At 41.0% G+C, this 17,220-nt stretch overlaps 1 long non-coding RNA gene across 1 annotated transcript in view; it reads right to left on the reverse strand.

Moving 5' to 3' along the window:
- Positions 1 to 3,736: 3,736 nt before the first annotated feature.
- LOC127003274 (uncharacterized) overlaps positions 3,737 to 17,220 on the reverse strand; it is a 50,825-nt gene continuing 37,341 nt past the window's right edge. The window contains exons 2-3 of the long non-coding RNA XR_007757025.1: positions 14,007 to 14,126; positions 3,737 to 4,616 (exon numbers count right to left, since the gene is read on the reverse strand). This is a non-coding gene — a long non-coding RNA (uncharacterized LOC127003274). The remainder of the gene's footprint in view (positions 4,617 to 14,006; positions 14,127 to 17,220) is intronic.

The following is a 17,220-nucleotide window of genomic DNA, read 5'->3' on the forward strand; positions in this document are numbered from 1 at the left end:
GTCGCAATTTTGGCTAGGAAAGAAAGTCAGGTAATCAAACAAAAATATTCAAGTAGTCACAATTTATTTAAGTACCATAAGCAAAGTAATATAAAATATTTTAAATCAGTCATTAGCTGGCACTACATAACTTATACATATTTACAACATTATTTATATATGATGGCATTACAAGTGGAAAACAATCACGTTTTGTTCAGTAAGGTAACGAAAAAAAAATATTTGTCAGATTGTTTAAGTACAGATTGAAAATAGCTCACATAATAACGTGTATATTCAGTATTTTTAACGCTGATAATTAAGACGAATATTCCAGCCGACGCCACGTACGAAGAAACTCTGCCACAGTCTCGTGGTCCTCCCGTCGAACAACACACAAGTTGCGAAGGCGTTCTTGTAGCTGCCTTAGCGTCGACGAACTCTTTTTTGAGGTGGGTTGCCAAAACATCCTTCTATTTTTTTTCACAGCAAAGGAAACAGCTCAAGGCAAAAAAAAAGAAAACAATAATGAAAAAAGCCCGCTAATCACTGCTCCTATAAGAAAGAGTTCAGAGGAGTGACCGAAAGAGAGGCCAATTTCGGAAGGAGAGGTGTCCTGATACTCTCCTCTTGAAAGAGTTCAAGTCGTAGGCAGGAGGAAATACATATGAAGGAAGATTGTTTCACAGTTTACCAGTGTGAGGGATGAGAGAGTAAAGATGCTGGTTAACCCTTGCGTAAGGGATTTGGACACTATAGGGATGAGCCTGAGTAGAAAGTCGTGTGCAGCGGGGCCGCGGGAGGGGGGGAGGCATGTAGTTAGCAAGTTCAGAAGAGCAGTCAGCGTGAAAATATCGAAAGAAGATAGAAAGAGAGGCAAAATGGCGGCGGAATTTAAGAGGTAGAAGACAATCAGTAAGAGGAGGAAGTAACTGTGCGGGGGAAAAGAACTGGCGAAGACGATACAGAACGCCCAACCTCGAGGAAGCTGATTTAGTGAGAGATGTGAAATTTCCAGTAATCCTGCTGGATAATGGTGCTCACTGTCGCTTATTCACGTTGAAACCTTTCGATGACACGCCAGGCTGAAGGATGGTAGTGATCAACGAGGTTGAATAATTTATTCTTCCACTCTTAATTCGCATATGTTGTTGGTAAGGGCATTGTTGATCATGGGGCGTCATGCACATTCCATAGATGAGGGGCAAACATAGATGGAATGTGACGCATTCTCAGAGGCATCAGGGCATCACTGGACATGGCAACTGGCTGCTGCATCAGTCGAAAGGAGCCTCTAACATAAGTACAATCGAAGTAAGCATGAGCAAACTCCTCGGCTTCAGGTGGATTTTGTGGAATGACAGTTTTGAGGCTCACACCTTCATCAACGTCCTCTAGGGGCAAAAAAGCTTGAGCATCAATCATGCCATGAAACAAACGAAACTCAGCACTTATGTATACTGTGTTGCCAAACCCAGTTCTTGGATCATACGCCAAGAGGACTGCATAAGATTTTAACAACCTTTGCTCTCTACGTCGAGTATTTTGTATTTCTTCTTATTTTCCTTTTCTTTATTTTCGTATGATTCCTAAAGAAAGACACAAAGCGTGTTAACATTGCCCTGTTTCTTTTTTTTTGTGACTTTTTTTTACCTGTGACTTTTTTCCGTGACTTTTTTCCGTGACTTTTTTCCTGTGAGTTTTTTACCTGGATTCGATGGAGGCGGTGCTGGTAAGAATAAATAGGAGTGGATAGAATAGGGGAAGAGGAAATTGCAGAAATGTGGTGTGTGTGTGGAAGAGATAGAGGAGGTCGATGGAGAAGCTGGAAAGGAACAGAAAGAGGATGGAAGGGGTAAGAAGTGGAGAGGGTGGCTATGGTTGGGATGTGGAGGAGTTGGTATAGATAGAAGCATAAATAGGTGTGGTGGAGGGTGTAGTAACAGTTATAAAGGGTGAATAGTGTATGTAGAGGGAGGAACAGAGTGTAGCGGAGGGGATGGGGAGTAAAGAGAGGGAGAAAGGGGGGAGACGGTTGGATAGGGGAGCGAAGAGGTGGGTAGCGAAGGTGGGTAGCGATGGTTAGGGGGAAAGGGGGTGAGTTGATAGGTTTGGGGGAGGGGGGGGAGTTGATAGCATGGTTGATACACACCGAACCACTATCCGTCTGATTTTCGTAGGTTTTCTGTAACTCATGTAAAGGGGCTATTATGCTGGGCAAATTTTCCGTGGATCTTCAGTCAAACCACGATTTCCGCTGGCGTGGTTCTCATATTTGCGTGGTTTTCTGACGTGTCCACGATCTTCCAAAGCTACGGTTGATTTCACTGAAGGACGACGGTATTACTCATCATCTTCATCAGCACCAATAACAACAAACAATTGAGGATCACGCCAGCGGAAATCGTAGTTTGACTGAAGATCCACGGAAAATATGCCCAGTGTAATAGCCCCTTAAGACTATAGCTCCATTGCCTCTAACCTTTCCTTTAGCAACCTTATCTTTTCCAGGTGACTGTGTGTACCGCTAAATACTTCTTATATCATTGTCTTAGTAACTAGATTTCTCCGTGTTGACAGGAACCTTTACCTTCAACCTTAGCAACCTTCCCATTAGTCACCAGCTTCAAAGGGCGGTTGTCTCACCCTTGCAACAGCCCCCATCACATCCTTACCCTTTCCCCGCGCCTTTCATCTACCTACGACTAATGATGTTAACACTTAATACACCAATCTCGTCTGCATCCCTTGAATAATAATTGCAGGTAAAAATGATCCTTTCCTCTCAATGGTAGTCTTGTATTACTCCTACTTTTTTTTCTACTTTAATTCTTTAGTTGCCGTATCAAGTACCTTATATACAAAATAAATGGTTTTATTCATTCACCTTTTCTTGATCCAGACTTTCCCTAATGAATACTTTACTATTTTACTTCTACTTAAATTGTCTAGTTGTCTTATCAAGTACCTTATATGCAAAGTCAATGATCCTATATACGTTTACTTTTCTTAAATCCAGACTTTCCACACTGTATAAATTTCACACTCAATATAGACTAGACCTTAGCCTAAACGACACCGCTGAGCCGCACCCAAAGCAAAAAAAGAGAAGGCAGCAGATAAAATAACTTTGTTACCGTATCGCCATGGGCGCCCGTCACATACCAGGAAAAAAAAATCCGCAAACTTTCCCTTCTCCCCGTCACCCGCACGGCTGTCCTACCTATATAAGCCTGGTGCCGAGTCTCTTTTCCACCCGAGTAAACATGGATCGAGACACGCTAATGTGAGATCACCGAGATAACTAAAGATTAATGCCAAACTAACCTGCAGCGGGGAAGGTGAACGTCGAGAGGCAGCAGACAGCGCTAACATGGGAAAAGACGCCGAAATTCTACCCTCTTTGTATTCTTCCTTTTTTTTTGGACTTTTCCGAGCGTGTGGCGGCCATTATCACGTCAGCTGCGGCGAGTCCGTGTCCTTAGGGAATGGCTATGTAAGGGTTGCATGGTCTTCGGTGCATGGCGACCTTTCACTAAGCCAACTGCAACGTCCATTCAGCCTTCGCCCGTCTCTCATGTCGAGGCTACGTGACTGCTGCTGCCTCGCCCTCCCTCATCCCTCCGCTGGCCCTGGGGGGGAGAGTGAGGAAAGAGAGGAAAGAAGGAAGGGGGGGAGGGGGAGGAAAGAGAGGAAAGGAAGGAGGGGGAATTAGGAGAGAAAAGGAGGAAGGGGAGGAGGGGAGGAAAGAGACGAAAGGTATAGGGGAGGAGGGAGATATGATGCTGCCATGATTCACAACTGTAACCTCTAACACCTATCTCCACTTCTTTTCATGTGTTAGCAGGTAAATGATCCCACGTATAAAATTAAAAGGGGTAAAAAGAATGATTAACTATTGAGAAACTAATTCAAGACAGACGAAACTTCATACTTGCCTTTTCCTGCGTGGCGAAGCGTGGCAATCATGGAGCAAGCGAGTGGTCCGACCCTTGCTTCGAGCGGTCATGCGTGAGGCGAGTCAAGCATCCGATGGGTCTTGGGGTCATTTTCTTAAACATTAAAGCACACATATTTTGACAAGGCTTTCGTAGGAGTTTTAAGCATCTCCATGAGTGACTTTATAACCCAAGTGGTAGTCCGACCCTTCTTCTGTACCATGAACCTAAAAGAAACATCCATTAGGAGCCCGCTAATCTTCTTTCTGGTCTGTGGAAATATTTGATGTGAGGCGGATGAGTCTGACAGTACCGACCTTTAAACACTTCAGCGCCCAAAACTCACATATCTGACAAGACTTTCGTAGGACTTTTAAGCATTTCCAGGGGTAGTTTTATGACCCTAGTGGTAGTCTGACACTTCTTCTGTAACATAAACCTCAGAAAACCACTCATTAGAAACCGGCTGATCTTCTTGTTGGTCTGCGGAAATAGTTGATGTGAGAGGCGGAAGCGGCTGACCATACCTACACGCCGAATCACCCAAAAGTCCAGCGTGGCGGTCGCGTGAAGGGCTCAAGGAGGGTTAATGGGGTGACTTTCATCCGCCCTGACGTCCAGACTCGTCCTCCTCACTGACCCTCGCCAGGTAACGCCGCTCGGGCCTCTGAAGCGCACGACCACGCCGGGGCACGACCACTTAAGGAGAAAAGAACGACTATGTATGTAACGTGCCTGACACAGATAGATGGTCAGACAGATAGACAGGTAGTTGCTGGATAGACAGACAGGCTGAAAGATAGATAGACAGATGGGTAGTTGGTGAATACTTTGTGAATAAACAGACATACCGACAGATAGACGGATATGTAATTAGGTAGATGGTGGGTATAAAGACACAGGCAGATAGATAGATAGATAAATAGATAGGTAGATAATGGGTAGATAGACAGTAAACTAGACATAGACATATATAGTTTCTGAATAGATAGAAAGTTTAATGGCACCAGGGCATAAATACATGATAAATCAATTACGGAAAAAATAATAGTTCATCGTAATAGATATAAAATTAGACGTCAGGTGAAATCAAACACACACACACACACACACACACACACCAACTTGTTGCCTTATATCTTTTTTTTTTTTTCGTTTTCTATACTGTAAGAGGAGGAGGACCACAGACTGCAATAAAACAAAACAAAAAAGCAAGAAAAAAGCCCGTTACATGGTGCTCCTAAACAATGACGATGATGATGACGACTATGATTGTGATGAATGATGATGATGATGATGGCAATGATGACAAATTAGATGACGGCACTTACAATAATGATGAAAATAATGACAACTGGTGAAAAAAATGATAAGTGAAAATGATAATCCTAATATCTTACCTTTTGTCTCTCTTACCTTCCTCACCTGTAATGCCTTAAAACTAATTACGGACTCGGACACCTGGCGGAAACTGACCACACCTGAGATACACCTGTGGGCCCGTAATGAGATGGTGTGGGGGGAGAGGAGGGGGAGGGGAGGAAGGGGGTTAAGGTGAGGGATGGAATGAGAGTGAAGGTGATTATGGATATGGTTGGAGAGAAGGTGGGAGAGGTATGATATTCTCTCTCTCTCTCTCTCTCTCTCTCTCTCTCTCTCTCTCTCTCTCTCTCTCTCTCTCTCTCTCTCTCTCTCTCTCTCTCTCTCTTACGTTACTGCATCCCTTCGCAGCATCCCGTGGCGTGCAATTTTCGTCCCCACAATAAAAAAAAAAAAGAACCGTGCGTGTCTTGAGGCGGTGAGTGAAAGTCCAGGTTATGACAATGAGACCGCCTGCCTTTCTGTCTTTCCGTACATGTTATTGCCCATTCACCTGTCTCTTTGCCTGTCTGTCTGTCTGGGTATTCGTCTGTTCCTCCTCCTGTCTTCCTGTTAATGTGTCTACCCGTCTGTTATCAGTTTGTTTGTCTTTCCACTCATCTTGCTCTTTATTTATGTTTTTTTGTTCAGTCTACCGTTATCCATCCGTTTTTCCGTTTGTTATTATATATTTGTATGTTTTTCCGTTCTTCTTACCGTCAATATGTCTTTTTCCGTTCATGCTATCGTTTATAAGTATATTTTCCGTTTACTTTACCTCTTAGTTGTCCTTTTATCCCTTTATCCTACCGTTTTTTCGTTCGCCTATCCGTTCACACTCTCTTCTATTCACCCGTCCGTATATTTCATCCTACCGTCCGCTCGTCCGTCTACCGTCCGTCCGTTCCCTGCCCATATCCATTTACACGCCCGGAGTCGCAGTGAAGAAGAATGGCTCATAAACCGTTAACTGGTGGCTTCAATTCCTTAACAAGTTTATCTATACGACCTTCTCACTTGTTTTATGGTGCCGTTCACTCTTTTTTTGTGCCTTAGATATACTTTCTCACTTTTCTTGTGGTGCGCTGATGCTGTTTTGTCTTCGAAAGCTTTTATAACAATTACGATCTGACGGTTCCAATCAAAGTTCAAGAGTGGGCGTGAGTTCCTTTAACATTTACGACACTTTCAAATCACTGATAACACTTTCGAGACCTTTTATGTTTACACTTTGAACTATCTTGATGCTTTTTACACTTATTCTTATCTCAGACGATTTCAGAACGATATGTAACTATTCAAAAGCTTTATTACCATTTCAAGCAGGCAAATATCTTGATGAGTTAAAACCACACCTCTCAGCTCCACAACCACAACCATCACCACCACCACCACCACAATCAACAAAACACAACCACTACCGCAACCACTGCCTGATGTAAAGAGTGAAGCGTCTCGTCGTGTTGCACCATATTCCTCAAATTAGTGTTTTTTGGTCATCCCGCAATATAACGTCGGGATGTTTTCTTCAACCATCGGAGGTTCGCTTGTAAGGGAAATGTAACACTAGAGAGAAAAAAAAGGCCTAGTTGGTTTGCTTTTCATCACCCGCCGGAGATCCACTTACGCCCACGGTTCTAGTTTGAGCTTAGTGACTTGAATATTGATCGAAACCAATTTAGAAGTGTCAAAAGTTGTTCGATCACGTCATAAAACTTTTTCAATCAGATCAGAAGTGTTCTAAAAGCATATGAGAACTAAACAACATCAGGGCATCACAGAATAAAAGTGGAAAAGTATATATGACACAAAGAAAATAAACAGCACCGTAAAACGATTAACGAGACCGTATATACACAGTTGTAAGCGAGTTAAAGTCACCAGTATAATATCGTTGAGCCATTCTTCTCCTTCACTGTCTGACCGATGTCCTTGTACGGCAAACATAGCATCAAGGGCATTGATAATAACAAAATTCTTGAGTCAGGTTGTATCTAGGGGGTTCACTTAACGGCCGCCAGTCCTCCCTTCACACTTTCACGTCTTCTCTCGTCTTTATCTTTTTTCCTTTAGTGTCCTTGTCTACGTTACTCAATACATTACTCCCGTTACTGGCCGGCGGAGCAGTGTTTGGCTTCACTCTCGCACGGAAAGTGTATCATGAAGGGAAACGATGGAAAACAATATAAGTAGGGATCCTTCAACACAGCAAGGTACGAAGCAATGGCGTGTGTATTCTTAAATTACGTTATATTGTACAACACTAATCGTTCCAAATACACAATATCTTTCTTTTTATATTTGGTTTAATTTTTCTAATCCTCTTCATGCCTTCCACGCCACACAAATTACCAGAGCCACTACATTTCTTTCTTCTTTCAGTCGTTAATTTTGCATACAGTTCGCATTTACCTCACCCCTTCACCCCTTCACCCCTGCCCTCGTCTTTATCTTCACTTTGTTTCCTTGTCTACAGGTTTTTAGACTCTATACAGATCGCCCTTCTTACATTTTCTTTCTTTTGGCTCTATTTAACTCATAATCCTCATTTAATCTCTCTCTCTCTCTCTCTCTCTCTCTCTCTCTCTCTCTCTCTCTCTCTCTCTCTCTCTCTCTCTCTCTCTCTCTCTCTCTCTCTCTCTCCCCCCACTATTTATCTATTTTGCTTCATCCTCTGCACATTCTATACTCCTCACATAATAATCGCCCACAGAGAACTTTTCCTTTCTTTTATCTTTAATTTTAGCCCCAGACCTCATTTAGCCGGGTCGCCGCCTCCACAGCCCAGGTGAGCGAGGCCAGGTAAGAACAGGCAGGTGAGCTATGCAAGGCTATCAAGGTGCACACACACTCGACCCGGCCCCTGATGATGCAACTTTGGTCTTGCCACTGACACACACACGCACACGCACACACTCACACACACACACACACACACACACACACACACACACACACACACACACACACACACACACACACACACACACACACACACACACACACACACACACACACATGTTCTACAGAGTGGTGTACTTGATTTCTCAACTAAAGAATATAACATGAAAAAAGTTTAGAAAAAAATAATATTTCCAAAACACTAAGTCTGGAAAGAAGTTCCACCTACTACTATTACTACTACTACCACTTCTACTATTACTACTACTGCCACTACTACTATTACTACTATTATCACCATTACCGCCACTACTACACTACTACTACTGCTACTGTTACCATAGGACTACGACCACTACTACTTCTACTTTCTATTTTCAACGACTTCCATTCCTGCTTCCCTACTTCCTGCCGTCTTCCACTTTCTCTAATCGAGTCACCTGTTCTGCACACCTGTCTCCGCTCCATCTTGAAGAGTTGATGAACCGTGAAGAGGAGGAGTATGATGATGATGACGGTGAGGATGAGGATGAGGATGAGGATGAGGAGGATAAGAACATAAGAACATAAGAACATAGGAGTCTGCAAGAGGCCGGTAGGCCTGTACAAGACAGCTCCTCTGAACCTAAGCTCCCGTGTAGCTCCCGTGTATCTAACCCCACCTAGTATCGCTGTCCATGAATTTATCTAATCTATTTTTGAATGTGACAATTGTATTGGCACTCACCACATGACTGCTAAGCCTATTTCACTCATCCACCACCCTGTTTGTAAACCAATTTTTGCCTGTGTCCCGGTTGAATCTGAATTTATCCAGTTTAAACCCATTACTTCGTGTCCTACCCGGTTCTCTTACCAACGAAACCTTATGAATGTCTCCCTTATTAAAGCCCTTCATCCATTTATAAACCTCGATCATGTCTCCACGCAAGTTTAACTGTTTGAAACTCTCCTCGTATGGCAAGTTTCTCAATCCTCCTCCTCTGCACTGATTCTAACATTTTGATATCCATTCTATAGTAAGGTGACCAGAACTGAACCGCATAGTCAAGATGAGGTCTAACTAATGCTAAATATAGTTTGAGGAAGACTTCGGCGCTTCTGTTGCTTACGCTCCTTGAAATAAATCCCAGTACCCTATTTGCTCGATTTCTAGCTTGAATGCATTGTGCCCTTGGACGGAGATCAGAGCTCACTAAGACCCCTAAATCCCTCTCGCACCCAGACCTGCTTATGAGAGTGTCATTTAAGCAATAGTTATGTGAGGGGTTGTTCCTACCTACACTCAGAATACTGCATACTGATTCAAAATACTTGTCTAATCTATTCTTGAAGGCCGTAACTGTTGTACTATCAACGACATCACAGGGTAGAGAATTCCAAACATCAACGACTCGATTGAAGAAGGGTTTGGCTTCGTGCGACGAGAATCTTTTACCACATCTTGAAATTGTGATTTCTTCTTGTTCTGTTTGATCGATCAATTGTAAAGTAATTTTCCGCATTAATATTACTGAATCCTTTCAACATTTTAAACACTTCTATTAGATCGCCTCGCATTCTTCGTTTTGATAGGCTGAATAAATTTACTTCTTTAAGCCTTTGTTCATAAGAAAAAAATATCAACCTTGGAATCATTTTTGTTACTCTCCGTTGAACCTGTTCCAACTTTTCTACGTCTTTTCTGTAATAGGGAGACCAAAACTGCAGATTGTGGAGGAGGAGGAGGAAAGACTGAAACGCAGGAAGGAAGGAAGGAAGAAAGAAAGAAAGAAAGGAAAATAATGAAAAAAAAGAGAAAACAGCAACATTCAGAGAGAGAGAGAGAGAGAGAGAGAGAGAGAGAGAGAGAGAGAGAGAGAGAGAGAGAGAGAGAGAGAGAGAGAGAGAGAGAGAGAGAGAGAGAGAGAGAGAGAGAGAGAGAGAGAGAGAGAGAGAGAGAGAGAGAGAGAGAGAGAGAGAGAGAGAGAGAGAGAGAGAGAGAGAGAGAGAGAGAAGGGAAAACCCAGTACAGTGACCGGTTCCCCTAAGCAACAACAGTAGGTGACCCGCAAAGTAGCAGCAGCAGCAGTAGTAGTAATAGTAGTAGTAGAAGCAGCAGTAGCAATAGTAGTAGTAGTAGTAGGAGGAGGAGGAGAACAGGGAAGAGGAAGAGGAGGAGGACATAGAGAAGGAGGAGAACGAGGGATGAATATGAGGAGAAGGAGGAGAAAGAGGAGGAGGAGGAGGAGGAGGAGGAGGAGGAGGAGGAGGAGGTCAATATCCTTAAAAAAAAGTTTGACCTCATATTTCAATTTTCCCAAGCTGACGTCAATCATGCTTACACACACACACACACACACACACACACACACACACACACAAACACACACGCACACACGCACACACGTTATAAGAACACAAGAACACAAGAACGTAAGGAGTCTGCAAGAGGCCGGTTGGCCTATACAAGGCAGCTCCTGTACACTCAACCCCACCTTACCTCACCATCCATGGCCTTATCTAACCTCTTCTTGAATGTATCTATGGTATTGGCACCCACAACATGGCTTCCAAGCCTGTTCCATTCGTCCACCACTCTATTGGGGAACCAATTCTTGCCTATGTCTTTGTTGAATCTGAATTTGTCTAACTTAAAACCATTGCTACGCGTCCTACCTGGCTCTTTCACTCTCAAAATTTTATTGACATCCCCTTTATTAAATCCCTTCATCCATTTATAAACTTCGATCAAGTCTCCTCGCAACCTTCGCCTTTCTAGACAGTGTAAATTTAACTGCTTCAGCCTGTCTTCATAAGGCAAGTTTCTCACCCCCTGAATCATCTTTGTCATCCTCCTCTGTACAGATTCTAACATCTTGATATCCATAGCTTATATTATATTTTATGTGAATGCTGTTAATAATATTTTACGGAATCTTTCTATCATTATTTTCTAATTTTATTATTATTATTATTATTATTATTATTATTATTATTATTATTTCTTTTTTTTATCTATTTATTTTTTTATTATTATTTTTATTATTATTATTATTATTATTATTATTATTATTATTATTATTATTATTATCATCACTACTACTACTACTACTACTACTACTACTACTACTACAATTACTACTACTACTACTACTACTACTACTACTACTACTACTACAATTACTACTATTACTACTACTACTACTACTACTACTACTACTACTACTACTACTACTACTACTACTACTACTACTACTACTACTACAATTACTACTACTACAATTACTACTACTACTATTACTACTACTACTACTACTTCTGCTACTTTCTCTGTTTCCCTCACTAAATCATTATCATCATCATCATAATCATAATCATCATAATTATCAGCCCGCTGCAAGACATAAGCCTCTTCAAAACGTGTCCTTCATTTGATTTTTTTGTGCTTCTAGTTTCTAATTTCGACGTAAATATTCCATAAATTTCCGGCAACTAAAGGTGGCCTGGTCCATCACTAGTCCCCCTTTGCTCTGGAGTGACCCTGATCGATACTGTAACCAGGCACTATTTCGATGTTAAGTCTTAGTTTCGTATTATTAAACCCTTCGGAGACTTTGTACATCTATTAAAAAATTCTCTCGCAGCAGTTATAGGGATTTCCATGGTTGGTTTCATGCCCCTGGCGGTAGTTTTGCAAGGCTTCCGCGCCGTGAACGAAAAAAAAACACTCATTACAACCTGACGTAGATCCTCTCTGGCTTAAAAAAAGTCCTAACAAGAGCCCCAAACGCTTGACAATAGGAGTGATAAGGTCAGTTGGTTGAAATGTCCGGTGATTTGCGGAAAGGGAGACAACCAGCACCCCACACGACTGGTTTAGGGCATTGTGGTGGTGGGAGGGAACACTCCTTCTCAGACTACTTCCAATGGGCCCTTAAGGTATGGTTGCGATATATATTTTGATCTTGCACCTGTCTTTCACGACCCTCCTAGCTCAGAGTAGCACGCCGGCCTGTTCCCACGTCAAGGTTTTACTCCATCAACAGCCTTTCTCTAAAGCCTCCACGTTGTATCCATAGCAAGAAAACAGCGACATTATACGAGTTTACAGCCTCTTGTCAACAGCGGACATGAAAAAAGAAAAACAAGAGAAAGAAACCATACTACATTTTCTACGTTTTTTTTTCTTTTTCTCTTTTTTTTTTTGTGGAAGGGAAAGGGATCTACTTTCTATACGGGGCCTGGCAACACACCTGACGAAGCCGAGCGAGCGCCGCAGGGCCTAGAATGGAAGATAAAAAAATAGGTAATAGAAAACAGGAGAACAAAGACGAGAGTGATAAAAAAGAAGAATGTGACCGATGACTGTCTTTTTTCCCCTAACTCACTATGCAACCATCTTAGCAAGGCACTCTTCTTGATTCTGCGCTTTCTCCCTTCCTCCTTTCCCTTCTTTTTTTACTCCGCCCATTCATGTTTCCCCATCTCCTTTCCTAAGTCTATTTTCTTCCTCTTTTTCTTTCTTGTTTCTTTTTTTTTTCCTCTGCACTGTTCTGTATTCTATGCTTCTCCCTTCCTTTCATTCTTTCCTCCTTTTCCTTCTTTTCTACTCGCCCATCCCTATTTCCTATCTCTCTTCCATAATTCTTTCTCTTCTTTCTGCCCTTTTTTTCTTTTCCTTTCTTCATATATTTTTACTTCGTATGATAATATTTTCACCCAATATATATGCGATGTGTGTGTGTGTGTGTGTGTGTGTGTGTGTGTGTTCTATCTTAAAGTGCGTTGTTCACCCTATGTTTGTTTTAGGCGTGACTGTGTATACTTCCTCCTCTTCTTCTTCTTCTTCTTCTTCCTTCTCCTTCTCTTCCAAACTAGTCTCGTCCACCAAAAGCTTAACTGTATAGCGTCTAGGAGCGATAGAAAGTTTTTACGCAGATGAGAGAAAACGATGGCTTTAAGGGTCCACTAAAATAAATCTCGTCCCTTCCATAGGTCACTAACTGTTGCCTATTCGTCCTCTTAAAGGTCTCATGTGATTGATTTAAAGCCCAGGTGTTGTATGGAGGTTTTAATTAGGGTAACGATGCTGAGAGAGAGAGAGAGAGAGAGAGAGAGAGAGAGAGAGAGAGAGAGAGAGAGAGAGAGAGAGAGAGAGAGAGAGAGAGAGAGAGAGAGAGAGAGAGAGAGAGAGAGAGAGAGAGAGAGAGAGAGAGAGAGAGAGAGAGAGAGAGAGAGAGAGAGAGAGAGAGAGAGAGAGATAACGGAAATGAGAAAGCGAATATGTACAGAAATATCTCAAAAGAACACAAGTTTGCATATCATACAGAAACCTTGGATTTTACTTTCCTTTTTTAATTTTCTTACTTATTTATACATTTATTTTTGCATTCCTTTACCTGCATATTTACTGATTTAACAGTTGATGATATTTGAACGTGATGAATGTGAAATAATGAATGGAATAGAAAACAGAGTAAAGAGAAAACGAAAAACAACTGAAATGGGTGACTATACTTTTTCTATCAAGCCAGAATGCACTCTATTTTTTCTTTAGCTAGTTTATTCATGACTACGTTTCCTTCCGTCTTTCCTTCCTCTTATAAAAACAACAACACTTCTTATTTCCTCTTAAAAAACAAAACAACGCCTCTTCCATCCTCTTGAAAGGAAAAAACAAAACAAAAACGAAACAAAACTGCACTTCTTCCTTCCTCTAAAAGAAAATAATAAAAACAAAATCCACAGTGTAATAAGCAGAGACAGCCACATTAATAAACACGCGAGAGAAAGGAGCGGGAAAAAGACGAACAAACAAGCAAGCAATAAAACAGCAACAAAACTCACAGGTGTAATGAGGTAAGTCCTTGTACCTTCCCTAATGAGCCCTGTCACCTGCCTCCCACCTGGCGAGTCATCAGGTGTGTTTGGGGTGCGGGTGTCATCTTCCTCCTCGCTGGTGTCAGGCTGCAAGGTATGACGTGCATGTGAGAGAGAGAGAGAGAGAGAGAGAGAGAGAGAGAGAGAGAGAGAGAGAGAGAGAGAGAGAGAGAGAGAGAGAGAGAGAGAGAGAGAGAGAGAGAGAGAGTTATATATAAGATACATATATAGTTAAATAAATAGATAGATAGGTAATTATATGTAGATAGATTGATAGAAAAATAAAGACAGACAGGCGGACAGACAGAAAGACGTCAGACAAAGACATAGACAAAGACAGATAGACAAACAGATAAACATAGAAAGACACAGACAGACAGGGAGAAAAAGGGGTCAAAACATTTTTTTCTGATATACTGACATGGAAATGATAATTCACAGTTGTTGAAGAACATATTGGTGAAAAAGACGGTAGCTTATTCATCACGTAGAAAACATTGACGAGTGAAAAATTTACCCCATAGAATATACCAATAAATCGATAAGAAAATGTGTGAAAAAAACCCATTGAGTCTTGGATAAACAAACAAATACATAAATGAACAAATTAATAGAAAGAAACTAGCAAGAACATACAAATGATCCAAGATATAACTTTAATAACAATAACAAATACGTACTTTCAACTTCACGAATTCATAGCAAACATTCTTCAGAAGGAACACAACGATGAACAAGACAAAGCATGCCGGAAATGTGACAAAAATAGAGACTGAAATTCGTTAGTAAGTGAAGAAGAGGAAGAGGAAGACGAAAAGTTTATACAGTTTACAAAAAAAAAATATATATATATATATTAAAAAAATCAGCTTTAACGAGACAATAAAAAAATATGAATACCAATAAAGAAGAGGGGAAGAGGAAAAAGATAAAGAAGAAGCATAATAATAATAATAATAATAATAATAATAATAATAATAATAATATGATGATGATGATGATGATGATGATGATGATGATGATGAAACAAGAACAAGAACAAGGACAAGACTAGCTAGAAGAAAGTGTGGCAAGAGAGAAAGCTGAAAGAAACAAAAAGAAAAATGAAAGGATAAATAAAAAAGAAGAAACAAAAAAAGGCAAAAAAACAAACAAACAAAAAAAAAACAGGTAGTCAGATTCCAGCACAATAATATCTCTCCTCTTAATCAACATGACAGAGGATCCTCGGTGAGGGAGAGAAGGAGGAGGTGAAAGTAGAGATAGTGGAGGCTGAGGTGATGGAGGAGGAGGAGGAGGAGGAGGAGGAGGAGGAGAAGGAGGAGGAGGAGGAGGTGGAGGAGGTGGTGATGATGGTGGAGGTCTTTCTCTTCCTCCTTTCCTTCTCCTTTATTAGCATACATTTCTGGACTCTGCTTTCTCACTTTCTCTCTCTCTCTCTCTCTCTCTCTCTCTCTCTCTCTCTCTCTCTCTCTCTCTCTCTCTCTCTCTCACTGGCCAATATTGATTCATCTCGACAAACACTGACCACTAAAATCATAACCTCACAAATTTACACCAGACGATCGATAGGGCGCCTGGGGTAACAATATAAATGGTATGAATAAAAATAATGAAAAAAGAAAAACGAAGAGAAAGGAGAAGACAAGCAAGTGAGGTAAGAAGAAAAGACAAAATAAACAGCAGGAAAGGATAAGAGAAGAAAAAATGAAGACAACTGAGATAAGAAGAAAAATGAAAAAAAAAACATGTATAAAAAAGGAGATGAGAAAAATAACAATAATAATAAGATAAGAAAATGATAAAAGAAAGAGAAAGAGAAAGAAGACAAACAAGAGAAGTAAAAAGAACAGACAAAATAAACAACATAGCAGGAGATAAGAAGAAAAAAACAAAGACAGACGAAATAAAAAAAGAGAAAAGAAAAAAATATACAGAAAGGAGATGAGAGAAAAAGAACAAAACACCAAGATAAGAAAATGATAAAAGAAAGAGAAAGAGAAAAGAGAAGACATATCAGTGAAGAAGAAGAAAAAAAAGAATAGGCAAAATAACCAACATAGAAGAAAATAAGAAAAAAAGACAGACAGACAAGACAAGAACCACAAAAGAGAAAATATATATAAAGGAAATGAGAAAAAGAAAAATATGAAGAAGAAGAAGAAGAGAGAAAAGGTGAAAATACGAACACGAAGAAGAAAAAGCAAACAGCAAAGTAACTCTCCAAATAACGAAGATAAAATAGCAATAAAACTTTCTCGTGGTATATTTATTAAAAAAGTAATGTTAAAGAAATTAGAAATATTAATGAAGGAACGTTGGAACATGCCTTGGAAGATACCGTGACCAGATAGTGAAGAGGAGGAGGAGAAGGAGGAGCAGGAGGAGGAGGAGGAGGAGGAGGAAATACCGTGATCAAATAGTACAAATATGGAGGAGGAAAAGAAAGAGGAAGAAGAGAGGAAGAAAGCAAAGTTAAAAGGAAATATAAGAAAGGAGAAGGAAGAGGAAGGAGAGGAGAAGAGGGAGATATAAAAAAAAAAATGGAAAGGAAATATGAAGGAGGCGAAGGACGGGGACGAGGACGAGAACGAGGAAGAGGAGGAGGAGGAGGAGGAGGAGGAAACAGTTTATAAGGAGATGGAGGAACAAGGAGTTGGAGAAGGTCAGCGAGGGTTCAAGGTCAAGTGTGTGGGGTCAGAGGTCACGCCAGGGAGGGTCTGGGCGAGGAGCAATGACACTGGAGGGAAGGTCAAGGAGGGGTGAAGGTCAGGAGGAGGAGGAGGAGGAGGAGGAATACATAGGAAGAACAGACACGACCTATGGCGAGGGTGTCTGTTTGTTACCGCTACTAATATTTTTTATATTTTTTAGGAGCGACGAAAGCAAATGACAAGACGGTGAGGGAGAAGAGAAGATGTTGAATACAAAAAGGCAAAAGTGGAAGAAGAGGGTGAAGCAGAAAGAGAAAGAGGAAATGTAGAAGGAAGTGGGAAAACGAAGAAGAGTTAAGTGCTTGGTGAAAACACGAAGTTGGAAGTGAGTGGACGGGAAAAAAGGAAAACAAAGCGATAAAGGAGGTGAGGACGACGGTGGATGGGGAGCTCAAAGCGATGGTAGAGGAGGTGGTAATGGAGGAGAGACTTGGGAGGAGGAGGAAGAGGAGGAGCAAATGAAAAAA

This window comes from Eriocheir sinensis, chromosome 25, assembly GCF_024679095.1.
Source record: "Eriocheir sinensis breed Jianghai 21 chromosome 25, ASM2467909v1, whole genome shotgun sequence".
Taxonomy (NCBI): domain Eukaryota; kingdom Metazoa; phylum Arthropoda; class Malacostraca; order Decapoda; family Varunidae; genus Eriocheir; species Eriocheir sinensis.